The following is a 15,636-nucleotide window of genomic DNA, read 5'->3' on the forward strand; positions in this document are numbered from 1 at the left end:
ATCTTGGCATTGTGTTCTGAAAGCTGTCATGCAGCAGAGCTTGTCTCATTTCCAAGACTTTAGTTGGCTGGCTTTGGAGTTGGCTGGAAGGGAGAAGAGAGAGTTTCTGTACAGCTTTGTAGCTCCCCACCGCCACCCCGCCCCAACTATCGTGTGGTTTGGTACTGCTGCTTTGTTGACAGCAAAGAGTAAGCTAGCAATGTGGGTTTTCCTCTTCTATTAGCTCTCTGTGCTAGCGGGAACACCGGGGTGTGTGTTTTGCACCCCTTTTGGTGAAATTAGGGACAGTGATCCAATTTCATTCACTAGTGCTCAGTTATCCAATGGCATCACAAGTAGCACTGTCTCCACGTGCAGGGCATTTCTGAGTCGTCTGATCTCAGTTCCTTCCAGCACCAAATAGGGATGGGTCCTTACTGCTAGGGAGGGGCGAAATCAGTGACCGTTCACCCTGTGGGTGCTTGCCCTGCCATTCCTGTTGGGGCACCAGTTGTGGTCAAGGCCCCTTAGCAATGTGCCAAGCCAAGCTAGGCAGTGGTGTGGTGCAGCGAGGGTTCCCAAGAGTGCAGCACAGGGTCTTTTTGAGTAGCAGGGCCGCGAATGTAGGGTGGCCACTTGCGCAGCGCCCAAAAAGAGGAGAACAAGCAGAAGTGGAAATGTAGAAGTAGCTTAGCTATTGGCTGGTATAGAAATATAATAAATAAATAGCTATAATTTAAATAGAAATAAAATATATCTCACCCTAGTGGAGAAGACTTGTGTCCAAGTATTAACGCTTGATGGGCAACGTGTGGTGCAGAGCCAGTGTGGTGTAGTGGCTAAAGTGTCGGACTGGGAGTCGGGAGATCCAGGTTCTTGTCCCCACTTGGCCATGGAAACCCACTGGGTGACTTTGGGCCAGTCACAGACTCTCAGCCCAACCCAACTCACAGGGTCGTTGTTGTGAGGACAACATGGAGAGGAGGAGGAGAATTAAGTACACCGCCTTAGGTTCCTTGGAGGAAAAAAGGCAGGATATAAATGCAATAATAAATAAATAAATAAAATAAATAAAACGTCAAGCCCCCTGCTTTCTCTCTTTATGATTTTTTGATTTCAAACTAGATTTGGACTAGACACCGCTTCAGATAAAGGCCACCTTCAAATAGAGGACTGTCCTTTCCAAAAGAGGGAACCTGGTCACCTTACGCTGATGTTATCTGCCAACACCTCAGAATTCTCTTTTGCGCATGAACTTTGCTTCATTTCTCACAATAGCTGATAGTGGCATGTGGGGTGGGGATGCATTTTGTCCCCTACTGTAATGCAGAGTATTTTGGGGTGCCTTGGTCTTGAATGGGTAATGAAGACCCATGAGCTTTACCAAAAACCTGCTCCTCATGGAGATAACACTGCTTCTTATGGATCAACACAGCTGCCTGCAATGTTTCACTCTCCTTGGGGCCTGTGGCTATAGGGAATTTTAGGATGTTTTTAGGATGTTTTAATAATGTATACTGTGGTTTTAATTGAGTTTTATGTATTTTATATTTACTGTTGTTCCCCGCCTCGATCCAAATGGAGAGGCGGGTAAGAAATTATTATTATTATTATTATTATTATTATTATTATTATTATTATTATTATTGCCAGTGTAAGTGCCTGCCCTTCAAAATTTACCACCACATGACTGAAGGAAGGGTTGCAGCCCTTCTGTGATGGAGTGTGTGATGAGCTGTTGATGCATATTTGTGGAGAATTCAAAATGGCAGCAGCGGGACAGGTAACGTAGGGAAAAGCTGCCTGATGGGGTTTGGCCCCTGAAGGGAAACATATAGAATGTCCAGCAACAGGATTTCTGAGGCTGAACAGCTGCTAATTTGCAAGCAGTTCACGAGGGAAACAGATGGTAGTCTGAGAGAAACGTTGAGGATTAGTAGTGCTCTCTCTTGGTCCAAAAGGTTTGGGAATGACTGGGCAAGAGACTCCGATAATGTATGCAACTGATGAGAACCTGAGTAGGACAAATCTGATTGTCCACTGTGCAGAATTCATTTTGAAAACTGGCTGAGGATTTCTGTATCCTCCTCCTCCCCCCCCCCCCCGTGACTCTCGGGTTCTTGCAGCTGTGTCTGATTAGAAAAAAAATAACTTTAACGGTAGAGATCCTAGAGCATATCAGCAGCGTTAATGCTCTGTGAGAAACCATGGCTACAATTATTTCCTGAGCTAAGAGATCCACTGCTGCATGGCACGCTCAGCTTATCAATCTCTCGAGAGATTGGTAGAAGTATTTTGTGAGGATTCTGTATGTAACCAAATGAGCTATTCAACGGCATTCATGATCTTGAGTTGGTTGTTAGAGCTCTACCCTCCAGTAATTTTGTGGCCTATTAGTCAAGTGGAAAGTTTTCCATCAGACAATGGCTTGTTCTAAAATGTGCACATGTTTGGCTTCGTATTAACTGGTGGTGGGTAAACTTACCTCAACCAAAATCATAATTTGCTCACCAGGTTATTTATTTATTTATTATTGCATTTATATCCCGCCTTTGGGCTGAGAGTCTGTAACTGGCTCAAAGTCACCCAGTGGTTTCCATGGCCGACTGGGGACTAGAACCCGGATCTCCCGACTCCCAGTCCAACACCTTAGCCACTACACCACACTGGTTCTGAATTCTGGTAGTGAATTCACTGGTTATGAATTCCTCTGTCTAATCTTAGTTGAAGTTCTCATTTTACGTATATGAATTACAACATATGGACAGCTCTCCTTCTTGACCACAACCCGTCCCACCTAGCCTACATCATATATAGTGCTGGGATTTTTACCAGCAATCTTAGTTATCATCAGGGGACACTAAGTCTTTCCTAATTTTTGCCGCTTTTACTGCAAAGCAAGCCAGGTTTAACAAGGTGGATTTCGCAGTGTTTGTAAATAGGTAGCCAATTTTATCCAGATCTGTATAATGAGTAATTGAAGCCAGAAATCTTGCTAGATGTTTATCCCTAGCCTACATCATTCTCCTCCTGACCTGATCTTCCCTGACATGCCATCGTTGTGCAAACTCCTAGCAAGTGCGGCTGATTTCCAGATTGTGTGTCAACTGGCAGGCACTTCGTGGAATGGTGACCATCCATGTGATGCGTCCTGCCATGGTCACATGAACATGCCAGGATGTGCCTGCTGGCAGTGTGGCTGTAGAGAGCATGTGTGTGGAATGCCACATGGGCATTCCAAGAAGTTAAGGCCTGATTTGAATAATGAAGTTTGTTGGTTAGCCAATGAAGCTCAGTAAACAGGGATGCTCATATCCAGGAATTCTGGCCCTTTGGGGGTTTTCCATATTTTGGCAGTGCCCCCGATTCAGCTTGCATATGTGAGCCAAACCACAGGTTTGTACTTGAAGTCTGGAAACTTTTTCAGTTTTTTTTTTAAAGATATGTAAGAACCCATTTGCATAATTTCCCAAATTTTGCAATTATGGCCGAAAGCTGCATAATTTGCACAAATTGTGCCCAAAATTTGTGCAAATGGCTTTTTATGCTTTTTTTTTAAAAAAATGGAAATCTGTGAACTGTCCTGACTCAATGTGAAGAGAGTTGGGTCAGCATGGAGGAAAGCGAACTGAAGTCCAGGGAGCTGAGCTGATTAAAACTGGTGAGCTTCGCCCACCCCCACTCACCCCTGGACAGATTCCTCTGACATCCCTATTGCAAACATAGCAGATTTGAATTACGAGCTGCCTAATTCCAAGTTTCAGCATGACTAGAACTAGCCTGTACAATGTACGGCCCCTTTGGCACTGTGCAGTATGGAAAGGTAGAGAACTCTTTTGAGGGAAGAGAGTGAGCTCTTGCTCCATGAGCAATTCACTGCCTTCCTCTGTGTGTGTGTGTGTGTGTGTGTGTATGTATCTTTGGGCAAGCATGTTGGGGTTGGCATGCCAATACTATGAGGCCTCCACCCTCTTTGGGCTTTCTTCATGCCCACTGGTGTTATCCTGCTCCTAGTGTGCTTGCTCAGACCTAATGTGGTGTTTGGGCTGAAAAACTTTCCCTTCTCCAACAGTGAGGGAAACCAGAATGTCAACATCTAGGGTGTAAGCGCCTTGGGGAAAAGTCTCTTTAAAAGAAAAAAGCAACCTTCCATTACTCTAGGACAGGGGTGGGTGACACACAGCCCGTGGTCCTCATGCAGTGCCATCATTTGTGTAACCCCTTAAGCACCAAAATGGTGGCTGTGCTGTCAAACTGCCATAGATTCCAAGCTGAAGTCCCACCCTCTGGAGGAACCCCAAGGGGAGCCTGATTGGGTTGCCACGAAGGCTGGTGTTTCCACACCCTGCCCTGGAATTTCAGCAGTGTGCAGAAGTGGCAAGAAAAAAAGAAGGCCTCATTTTCATAACAAGGCAAGTGTTCCCCTAAAATGTTTTTAGGATGTTTTTAACAATGCATATTATGTTTTAATTAAGTATTATGTATTTTATCGTTTATTGTGGTTCTCCACCTCAATCAAAATGGAGAGGCAGCCAAGAAATAATAATAATAATAATAATAATAATAATAATAATAATAATAATAATAAACCAGAGGCTAAAGGTACAAGATGTGATGCCGCATATGGTGAATCCTACATTCAAAGACTTTGATACAAGGTATTTAGGTCATCCCAACCCCGGCCTTTTTTAAAGGGTCAGGATAGAAGGATCTTGCTACAAACTCCTTCAAGCTGGAACCCTCCCTTAGTAAGAGGGCACCCCCAATTTAGACCCCCCCCATTCTTCCAGCCAAATTACACATGGCACTACAGATGGCTGGCTGTCCCTGATGCCGCTGTAGCTGCTGCAACTACAATGGAAAGCTGGTATAGCTTCTTATCCCATTCTCCTCATGTGGGTTTAAAATAAAGACCTTTCTCTCTCTCCCCACCCACCCCCCACATCCCCATCTGCTTTTTGCCTTGCAGTGGAAAACAGCTCTGTGGAATGGTAACCGGTCAGGGGCATATCTTTAGTGGGAAAAGGTTAGGGTAAAAGGATAGAAACTCCCCACCCACCTCATGCCTTCTGCTGTGTTCTGTATTTAGCATAGTGAAACCCAACATTGTGTGGCAAATTATATGTGACTAGGTGTCACATACGGCTTGGCCCTGAGTGACTCATTTTCAAGATGCACGATGCGGTGTATGGCAATATTATGATGATGGGCACACACATGCCTTCTGCTTCCCAATTGTGCCTTTTCATTTTTTTCGAAATCTCCCTCTTCCAAGACGGAGACAAATCTTTGAAGCAGAGAAAATTCAAAACTTGGGGGCATGCAGAGGGAAAAGGTTGGATAAAGTGTAAAATAAAATGAATGCTGAGGAGGTGGGAAGGCTGTTCACCATTGGCATGAGCCTGAGGTTAAATCAATACACACGCACACAACTTCTCTTCCACTTCTACAAGTTGACAGTTTCTTCCTGACTCCCCTGTACGCAATTTCTTAAGGTAAACGTTTGCTGAGATTTAAGCATCTTTTGATTTGTGTCAGTTGGCCTGTTTGTAGAGTTTGAGTGTGCTTAGCAATGTAGAATTTGGGTAGAAATCCCCAGGGCCTTCCACTTTAGGCCAACATTTTCTTTAATGCAAGGCCCAAGACATCTTCTGGTTCATATATAAGTCTGGCATTTGGATCAACTCTAATGAAGCAAATAGAGTTCTGTGAAACACTATTTGCTTGCTACATCGACTCTAATAGCACTTCCTGTGATACAAAGCTGACTACCAGTCCTTGAAATACAATTACCAATTTAAACTCTTTGTGATGAATTCTGGATTGGAGTAAGCCCATTTAAAAACTATAACAATAACAGTCTTCCATTCTAGGCTTTAATTACACATTAGGTAGTGACGTGAAGCCTGAATTCTATAAACTTGAATTTATGACTGGAGCGAGACTGTTGATAGGATTGGAATAAAACCACAGGCCATGGGCCATTTGACTGGAGTAAGACTATGGACTGTTATTTATTTATTTAAAAAATGGATAAGAGCTTTTAAAAAACAACCAGCAACCTTCCATACCTTCCTCTAATTATACGTTGGGTACATAAAATGCCTGATTGTACTTTGATTTATTTCATAAAGATAGGGCTGGCTAAGAATTCTTGTCATAAATTGTCTGATTCTATGCAGGACACACAAGGCAGGTGAAAAAGGCAAGGGGTATGAGTCAACAGTATTTTTTAAATTGATATAAACTTCTTTCAATAGGCTTTTTGACATAAGCTTCTTTCAATAGGCTTAACATAATAAACAACCATGAACAGTCATAGTACACCCTTGGTGAGTGTGACACAAACCTGTATATATTATTATTTTCTTCCAGTAATTCTGAAGAAGCAAACAGTGAAAACAGGACTAATTCACACTGGTAGCCTGTTAAAGCCTATTGAAAGAAGCTTATGTAAAAACACCTATTGAAAGAAGTTTATATCATTTTAAAAAACACTGTTGAGATTTGTGTTTACTTTTTATGATTTTCTAATGTGTGCTATGACTGTTTATGGTTGTTTATTATGTTAAGCCTATTGAAAGAAGCTTATGTCCAAAAGCCTATTGAAAGAAATTTATATCAATTTAAAAAATGCTGTTGAGATTTGTGTTTACATTTTGTGATATTCAAATTTGTACTATAACCATTTATGGTTGTTTATTATGTTATATAAACTTTTGTTTGATATAAGTATTCACCCCCTTTTTTAGTAATTATTATATCGTATATTACTATAGCAGTTGTGTGCCTTTGGCACTCATTGGTTGCTATCATTCATATCAACTACCACCTTCTCTAATTTAGTGCAAGGGGTATGAGTCTTCAGTTACATGCACTGGTCTGAGTGAAATCACCAGGTGCTCCACCAAAAGGAATCTGGAGCCTATACAGGGTACATCAAGCCAGAAACTTGACTAGCACTGGGATAACATGCTCTCCTTTCACCACTGGTGGAGTCCCTTCCTCTGTGCTGAGGGAGACATGGAAAGGGTGATGACCAGGCCATGACCACTCATGTCATCCATCCCACACAGGGCCCAATGGCAGGCAACCTAAAATATATTCCCCCACAACTAGTTTAGGATTTGCCCTAAATGATAAGGCAAGGGCAAGCTGAAAAAAATGAGCTTCTCATTAGCACTGCTATAATTGGGAATCAACGTATCCTGTGAAGATGGCTGTTTTGATACTTTCAATGGGCTGGTCCCAAAATGTGGACCATTCAAGATACGGGGGACATGGATCCGGAAGTGATTTTAAAAAATCTGATTGGATATTAATAAAAAAGGCTGTCTTTTTTCTAAATATGTCATGCAGCCAGAATATTCATGAACAAATTGTGGAGGCTTTGAATAGTTCGTCCTCATTGGAATTATAGAGGAGAAGGGTGGGTGGGGAAATGTTACCGTAATTTATTACTTGGTAGTTCTGGGTGTGGATCTGATCTCACAAGTCTCTCTCTCTGTGTCAAATGTGTCAATTTCCTGATTATATAGTGTCTGGAAAATTACACCTCTCTTGCATTCTATTTAAGGGAACATGTGTTCTCTAAGTTTTGCTTCAGAGTGTTTAGAATAATCCTGTATGGAGGTGATAGTCAGAGACATGCTCAGGAGTTGGCTTGTAGCATTTCCAAGGCTATCTTGTTGAATTTAGCTATTTTTCCCCATTCTCAGTCCTCACGCCCACCCCCACCCCAGGAAGTGATGTGTAAATAGTACTGCAACACAGGCATTGGCTATGCTATTTGTGTTTACCCAAACTAGTCTGCTATACTCTATGTTCTGTTAATGTGTATCTTTTTAAATAATGCAATTAACAGCGTCTAAATACTTATTTACTATTTTTTTTCATCCACCTACTGAGCAATCCTCTGTGTGTGCATGGAAGAGGGATGTTCTGAGGCAGAGGAACCATAATTCTTGCTGGCTGGAGAAGGTGGGGACATTTTTACCTTCTTCCCCTTCCACACCAAGTTTTTTCTTCTTCTTCATTTCATCAGTGTGAAGGAAATTTAATTCTGCCAGCCCAAGGGACCCTTGACTTGAGTGTTTTGGAACATAGGGGGATCATGGAGATGGGAGAGAAATTTGTTCCATTCACATTCTAGATCTAACTTCTCACTTTTGAATCATTATTTGAACTCAGTTAATTGTTCAGTTCACATTTCTCTGAATTTTGCAATGGAATTCTCTAAACAAAAATTTCTAGGAGGAAATAATATTAACATGCATTATATTAGCAATGTATATATAAAAATGTGAACGTTAAGCCAAAATTCACAAAAATGTTTATGACTTTTCATGTGATTTTTTTTTAAAGAAATCTCAATGTTCAGGATGAATCAAACTTAAGACAAGATATTCTCAAGCTAACTTAATACTGGGGTCTGGGGCAATAGAATTGACAGTTTTGTCCATCCCTACACATGGACATTATGGAGGATAAAGTTATTGATGGCTGCTGGTCTTGATGTTACTTCCAATATCAGAGGCAGTGTGCCTATGAAGAGAGACTGAAACAACTGGGCATGTTTAGCCTGGAGAAGAGGAGATTAAGGGGAGACACAATCACACTCTTCAAATACTTAAAAGCTTGTCTCACAGAGGAGGGCCAGGATCTCTTCTCAATCCTCCCAGAGTGCAGGACACGGAATAACGGGCTCAAGTTACAGGAAGCCAGATTCCAGCTGGACATCAGGAAAAAACTTCCTGACTGTTAGAGCAGTATGAAAATGGAACCAGTTACCTAGGGAGGTTGTGGGCTCTCCCACACTGGAAGCATTCAAGAGGCAGCTGGACAACCATCTGTCAGGGATGCTTTATGGTGGATTCCTGCATTAAGCAGGGGGTTGGACTCGATGGCCTTATAGGCCCCTTCCAACTCTACTCTTCTATGAGTCTATGGTTCTCTGTACACCAGTTGCTGGTGAACATGAGAGGGAGGATGTTATTTTCATTTCCTACTTCTGGGCTTCCCACAGGCAGCTGCTTAGCCACAATGTGAACCAAGTCTGAACCAGATGAACCCTTGATCCGATTCTGCATGGCTCTTCTTATGTTCCTATGCCCCAGATCACATAATTCCTGGCTCCACCATCACTGGAGCAGCACCTACAGTGGAATTTTCTGTCCCCGCATCTGTGGTCCTTCCTCTCTGACCATTAGCTGCCTCCCAGGAAGCAGAGAATTTCTCCCTTTAGCCTCTTTTGTAAACATCAAAAAGCAGATATTATTGGGTAGGGTTAATGACTGAGAAGACGTAAAATCCCCCCTCTCTCTCCTGTTCAAGTTGTGGGGGCCCTGTTTTCTATTTTGTAAACGGATCTCAGAGAATCCATAAATATGACCAAAGAAACCACATAGCTTGCTAATCACCATATGTGTAATTGCTTTCCTATCCAATTCTGTCTTGTCATTTTGCTAAAGTAAAATTTTTTTTTTCAAGTAAATGTAGTGGTTTTCTCTCCCTGACCCCACCCCATAAAGGACATGAATGGGAAGCCACTTAGTTCAGGATTCGTGTGTGCATTTTAGAGGTGTGTCAAGTAACCAGCTTTTTTTGGTTCCCACCTCAAAGTGTTCCCAGTGGACGTTAAAAAGCTCAACTACACACAGGCACCTTGGAGGCAGCAAACGTGTACTTGACTTTGATGCAGCCCCCGTAGGCTTTTGAATGTTTAGACTCAGAAAATTAAAATTTCCACCTGAGTTCAAAAGAACAGGAATCTCTTTGCTGTTACACTTTTGTTTTTGGAAGGGGAAGGAAGGATATTATCATGTCCAATTACAGTTGTGTTAAAATCTTACCTCTCTGTATTAACACACACACACACACACACACACACACACACACACACACGCAATTGGCCAGCTTTCACTTGCACCCCTCGGCAAGGAAAACAAAACTAAGAATTCTACTGGAAGTGTAAAACTGTCTCCTAGGGATTATAACATATTTTCTAAGAGGTATATTGTTCCTCGCAGATGCAACATCAATTCATTTTTACCTGAACAGAACTTTATTTAAGCTGCAGGAATTGTCCATTTTCTAATGAGCGTTCCAGGCTGCTACCTGGAAGGAGAATTTTGAATCTATTTTGTTTAACATCTGGTATTTTGTGCTCAGTTTTTATTTTCGTGAGCTATTGTCTGCTTGGAGCTAATGGGATGAAGTCAGCAGTCAGCAATCTGCATAGTCCTGTCACAGCTATGCTAAGAAAAGGATGATCCTTCAAGGCCAGATGTTGGTGAGTTTAATTGGAGAGAAAACGAAGCGACCAGCTGCTGGCCTGTTTCCTAATCTGTATTAGTGAGTGTTGTTGCTTATGAATACTGAATCCTTCCAAGAGGATGGTGTGACACCATGTAGTAAAGGAGCCTTGATTAGATGCATGCCAAAGTGGCAGCCAGCCCAGCTGAGGCAACACAGAGATACATCTCAAAGTAAACCATAGGTAATCACTTTCTCTGTGAAAGTGTGAAAGTGGGGAAAAACAATCTCCCTACAGATTCCAACTGTTGAATTCTAATCCAGGCCCAGGGTTGGTGCTGCTGATTTTGGTTAGGCTGGGAATCCATGCTGTTTTTTTAGTCAGAACCAGCCAGGAGCTATCCAAGGTGCTGGACCCTATTTGGGGAATGGGTTTCAGCCCCTTTGGATTGCTCCTTTAGAGATTTATTTATTTATTTATTTATTTATTACATTTCTATACCGCCCAGTAGCCGGAGCTCTCTGGGCGGTTCACAAAAATTAAAACCATTCAAAGTATAAAACAACAGTATAAAACCATAATATAAAATACAATATAAAAGCTCAACCAGATAAAAACAGCAGCAATGCAAAATTACAAATTTAAAACACCAAGTTAAAATGTATTTATAGACTGTTAAAATGCTGGGAGAATAAGAAGGTCTTCACCTGGAGTCTAAAAGCATATAATGTAGGTGCCAAGCGAACTTCCTTAGGGAGCTCATTCCACAGCCGGGGTGCCACAGCAGAGAAGGCCCTCCTCCTAGTAGCCACCTGCCTCACTTCCTTTGGCAGGGGCTCACGGAGAAGGACCCCTGGGGATGACCTTAGGGTCCAGGCAGGTACATATGGGAGGAGGCGTTCTGGCTGGTTCTGACTGTTCTGGAGTTCTGTCCAGGAGTTCTGGCTGGTTCTGACTGAAACACAGAATGGATTTCAATCCTCAATTAAATGCAATTACATTTAAATGCATTAAATGGATGCCACAACCCTGGCTTCTATTTGCAGCTAAAGGTGTCACTTGCTGCGACTTTGAGTGTGTAGTGGGAGCATGGTTTTTAGTAGGAAACATGGCATAGGAAATAAAGGGTTAAAAACCTTTTTCCTGCACTGCCATCCCAATATGTACTATTAGGGATGTCGGGAGCACCATACTGAGTCCAGGAGTCTGACAGACTCCCCCAAGTTCATCCGTCCCCAACCCAGTCATGCGCATTTGGCCTGAGCGTGGACCCATGCTCGAGTGCTCATGAGGCCCTACGAGTGCTTGGCAGCTGCCCCACTCCCTGTTAAAATCACGCACTCCCCCCAGTGCATCAATGGCACCTGTGAGCGTTCACCGGGCCAAGCCGAGCCTGGAAAGGAGCTCACGCGGCCTGATCGGTGAGGGGTGGACAATGGGGCTGACGAGGTGAGAGTCCGCCGAGTCAGCTGTGGGTGAATTCGCCCACCTCTATCATGACTGTGCTTCATGACAAAAACAGAGGGGAGTGTTGTGTAGATATGTGATTTCCTGTGTTTATGGTCATGTGTAGTTTGACCCTCATCCTACCAACCCCATCCTCTTCCCACTGCTTTGAGCACATCCCTCCTGGGAGGAAACCATCAAGCCCTCAGATCTCTTGGAGCTGACTTGGGCACATCCCTGCTTATTACCAACGACATGTCTCCATCCACTCTGTACTGTAGATGTTTGCCTGGATCGATAAAGTACAGTAGTGCTGATCAGATGAAGATGTCAATGTAAAGGAGCCTTTCCGGTTCTGCATGTGCCGAATCAAGACTCAATTGTGAAACTAAATTGCGCCTGGAAATTCAGAGCTCCATGTTTGCAGCGCAAGAGCTGAAAATGCTGCCACTCCCTGGGTTAGAACATGTAGGGTTGGATCCGACATTGCATGAGTGAAAGCCTGCTTGCACAATGGGACTTCTGCTCACACATCAGGATTTCCCTGTCCTCTCCTTCCAACTGCAGCTCCCCATGTGCCCCATAAAATCTGTTCTGGATGACTGTCGCCCTGGAGGGGGTTGCAGGAGGAGGGAAAACCCACCAGTGGAATAGCACCATTGGAGCCACCACCCCATCTTTTCCAGAGTACAGTCATAATTTCCAGTGAAAATCCCTGTGAGGCTCCCAGACTCATTTAGGTGGGATTTTCAGTCTCATAGAATCATAGAATAGCAGAGTTGGAAGGGGCCTACAAGGCCATGGAGTCCAACCCCCTGCTCAATGCAGGAATCCACCCTAAAGCATCCCTGACAGATGGTTGTCCAGCTGCCTCTTGAAGGCCTCTAGTGTGGGAGAGCCTACAACCTCCCTAGGTAACTGGTTCCATTGTCGTACTGCTCTAACAGTCAGGAAGTTTTTTCTGATGTCTAGCCGGAATCTGGCTCCCTGTAACTTGAGCCCATTATTCCGTGTCCTGCACTCTGGGATGATCGAAAAGAGATCCTGGCCCTCCTCTGTGTGTCAACCTTTTAAGTATTTGAAGAGTGCTATCATGTCTCCCCTCAATCTTCTCGTCTCCAGGCTAAACATGCCCAGTTGTTTCAGTCTCTCTTCATAGGACCCTGGTCCCTAGTTTAGTAATCTATTCCTGAACATGTGAAAACTGGGTTTTAGACATTGTAGACAATGTGCTGTGAGAAGATTGCACAATATCTTGCCACATCCACATCCCATATCACTGACTTTAGGGAAAGGGCAGCACACAACACAACGCCATCACAGCGCACACATGGTATCAATCTATATGTTTTAAGAAGGAAGGAGAAGAAGATGGGATTGAAGGCTTATCATCTGGTTAAATCCCTACTGGAAAATCTCTGCTGGAAAGGTGCACCCAGATTTATGCGGGATCAGTTGCACTAAGGAGAATGGATTTGGGCAGCCATTCCTTCCCTCCAGCCCCCTGAAAATGCTACACAGAGAGTCAAGAGGCCCTGCTGAATGGGGTGAGCTATGTGTTTGGGCTGAGAGACCTTTCACAAGCAGAATCCTTCCTGTCAGGGAAGGGAGATCTTGGATGCAACCCATGATTTTATTTAGAGAAAACTTCAGGAGTAATAGCAAAACTGCTCACCCATCCTTTCACTATTGTCCTCAGAAGTGAATCATAGCATTTGGGAGGGAGGGGGGTGATGGTTTTTTGGGTTTTTTTTTTTTTTTAAAAAAAGAAAGGCTTTTAAATAATTTCTAATAACAAATTCTTGGTTTGTCTTCACCTGCTCAATGATAAGGCCTACTTAGGACCTATTATCATACTTTGGGGGAGTCTATGCATTGAAATTAACTTTTCCATGAGCCAAAAGGTGCTCAGAAATTTTCAGAGATCCCTGGGAAAATTAAATGTTGGCATAAGAGTTTGGAACTTGGTGAAAACTCAAGTTGAATGCTTGCCATGTCTCTGCTTTCGTCAGCCTTAAAATATTTCCATAGGTATCCTTTCCCCATTGCCCATTCTTTTCTTTTCTTTCTTTTTTTTTAAAAATGAGACCATCAAAGTTGGCACCACTTGTTACATGCTTTTGGTACTGATTAAAAATCGTATCTCTTTACTCCGGCCTTCCTTGATTGTGTTGTATTTTGCAGCCCAGTTTCCTGAACTGTAGAATTTTGAGTTTTTAATTGTTGAGAATTTGTGTATTTTGTTGTAATGCTTTGAATTTTAATATATCTCTTGGATCCTCTCTTTTTTGTATTGTGAGCGGTTTGGAGATACTTTTGGACATGATGTGTTCTATAAATTGCTTAAATTAATAACATACATTTGTGATAGGGGTGTACGCTCTGCACTGAAAAGCTGGGGGTCTGCCAGATCTCCGACAAACCTCCGAAATGGCGATGCACTTAGGGGGCAGTTTTAAAACTGTTGGAAACCCACAGTACAGTTAGAAGATCGTTCGGAGCCCCAAATGGATCTATAAGTCCAAAGGCTTTTTAGGCGACATGAGGGCACTTTTCATGTTGATTGATGGCTAACTGAACACACTTCCATATTAGGAAGATGCTGAGGGGTGAAGGGGGGAGTTTTGAGATTGACACCTCTGGCTATCCAATAGCTGCAGTCTCCTCCCTGTCCCCCCTTCCAATCACAGTGCTTAGGGGGTGAGATTGCAAATGATATAACCCATTTTCCCCTGCCCTGGAACTCATCCATTTTGCTAGCTTGTGGAGCAAGAAAAGAGTTCAAGTTCCATTCCCCATATGCACTACTGATGTTGGCTGAAAGGAAGGATTTAGGGGAAATGGCTCACATTTTGGAAATAATGAAAACCATTCCATGTAAATGAGTTGTCGCAGGATAACGTGATGATGATTGGCAAGCAGTGTAGATCCATACAGTTTCACAAGCCAGTATTAGGATACAGAAAATAATCTTGTGCCAAAGGCTGATCTGTGTACTGCAAGTATGCATGAAACTCGGCTGGGCGTAAAGTCAAGAGAAGAAGGGGTAGGGTGACCATATGAAAAGGAGGATAGGGCTCCTGTATCTTTAACAGTTGCATAAAAAAGGGAATTTCAGCAGGTGTCATTTGTATATATGGAGAACCTGGTGAAATTTCCTTTTCATCACAACAGTTAAAGCTGCAGGAGCTATACCAGAGTGACCAGATTTAAAAGAGGGCAGGGTATCTGCAGCTTTAACTGTTGTGATGAAGAGGGAATTTCACCAGATTCCCCATATATACAAATGACACCTGCTGAAATTTCCTTTTCAATACAACTGTTAAAGATACAGGAGCCCTGTCCTCCTTTTCATATGGTCACCCTAAGAAGGGGCATCAAGGGAAAAGTTTGCTAGTACTAGTATATCTCCTGTTTTGAAGACAGGACTCAAGTTTATATGCTTTGAATATATATAAAATAAAGATATTATATTTGTTTGTTCTTGTCTGACCTCTCATAAGGACAGCACCCCCACACACACCTCATTTCACCACATTAGAGCAAATGGTTAGGGAACAGATCTCTATTTTTATAAACTGGAGATGCACAACTGTGCATCAGCAAAGTAAAGGATAGGTGCTGTACAGTTTCATGTCTGTGTATTGGGGGGGGGAGTTTGAGGGAGGATTTTTTTTAATTCCTAAAATCAAGGGATGAAGGGATCTGCTTTAAACTTGGCATGGGTAAAGCCCTATGTAAGAGAAACAAGGGTACCACATTTCATCAAGTGACAGAGATGTATGCATTTTTGTTCTCATTGACGCAAATAGCATGGTTCTCCAAAAACTGAGTAGTTTTCCTACAAGTAATCTGGCACTGTGGGGAGACAGAGCCCTGAATTTCAAGGAGGAGCAGACCCACTCTGCACACCCCTAATATGTGACTATATTGTGCAATGGGGTCATTCTATGTGC

This window comes from Elgaria multicarinata, chromosome 9, assembly GCF_023053635.1.
Source record: "Elgaria multicarinata webbii isolate HBS135686 ecotype San Diego chromosome 9, rElgMul1.1.pri, whole genome shotgun sequence".
NCBI lineage: Eukaryota > Metazoa > Chordata > Lepidosauria > Squamata > Anguidae > Elgaria > Elgaria multicarinata.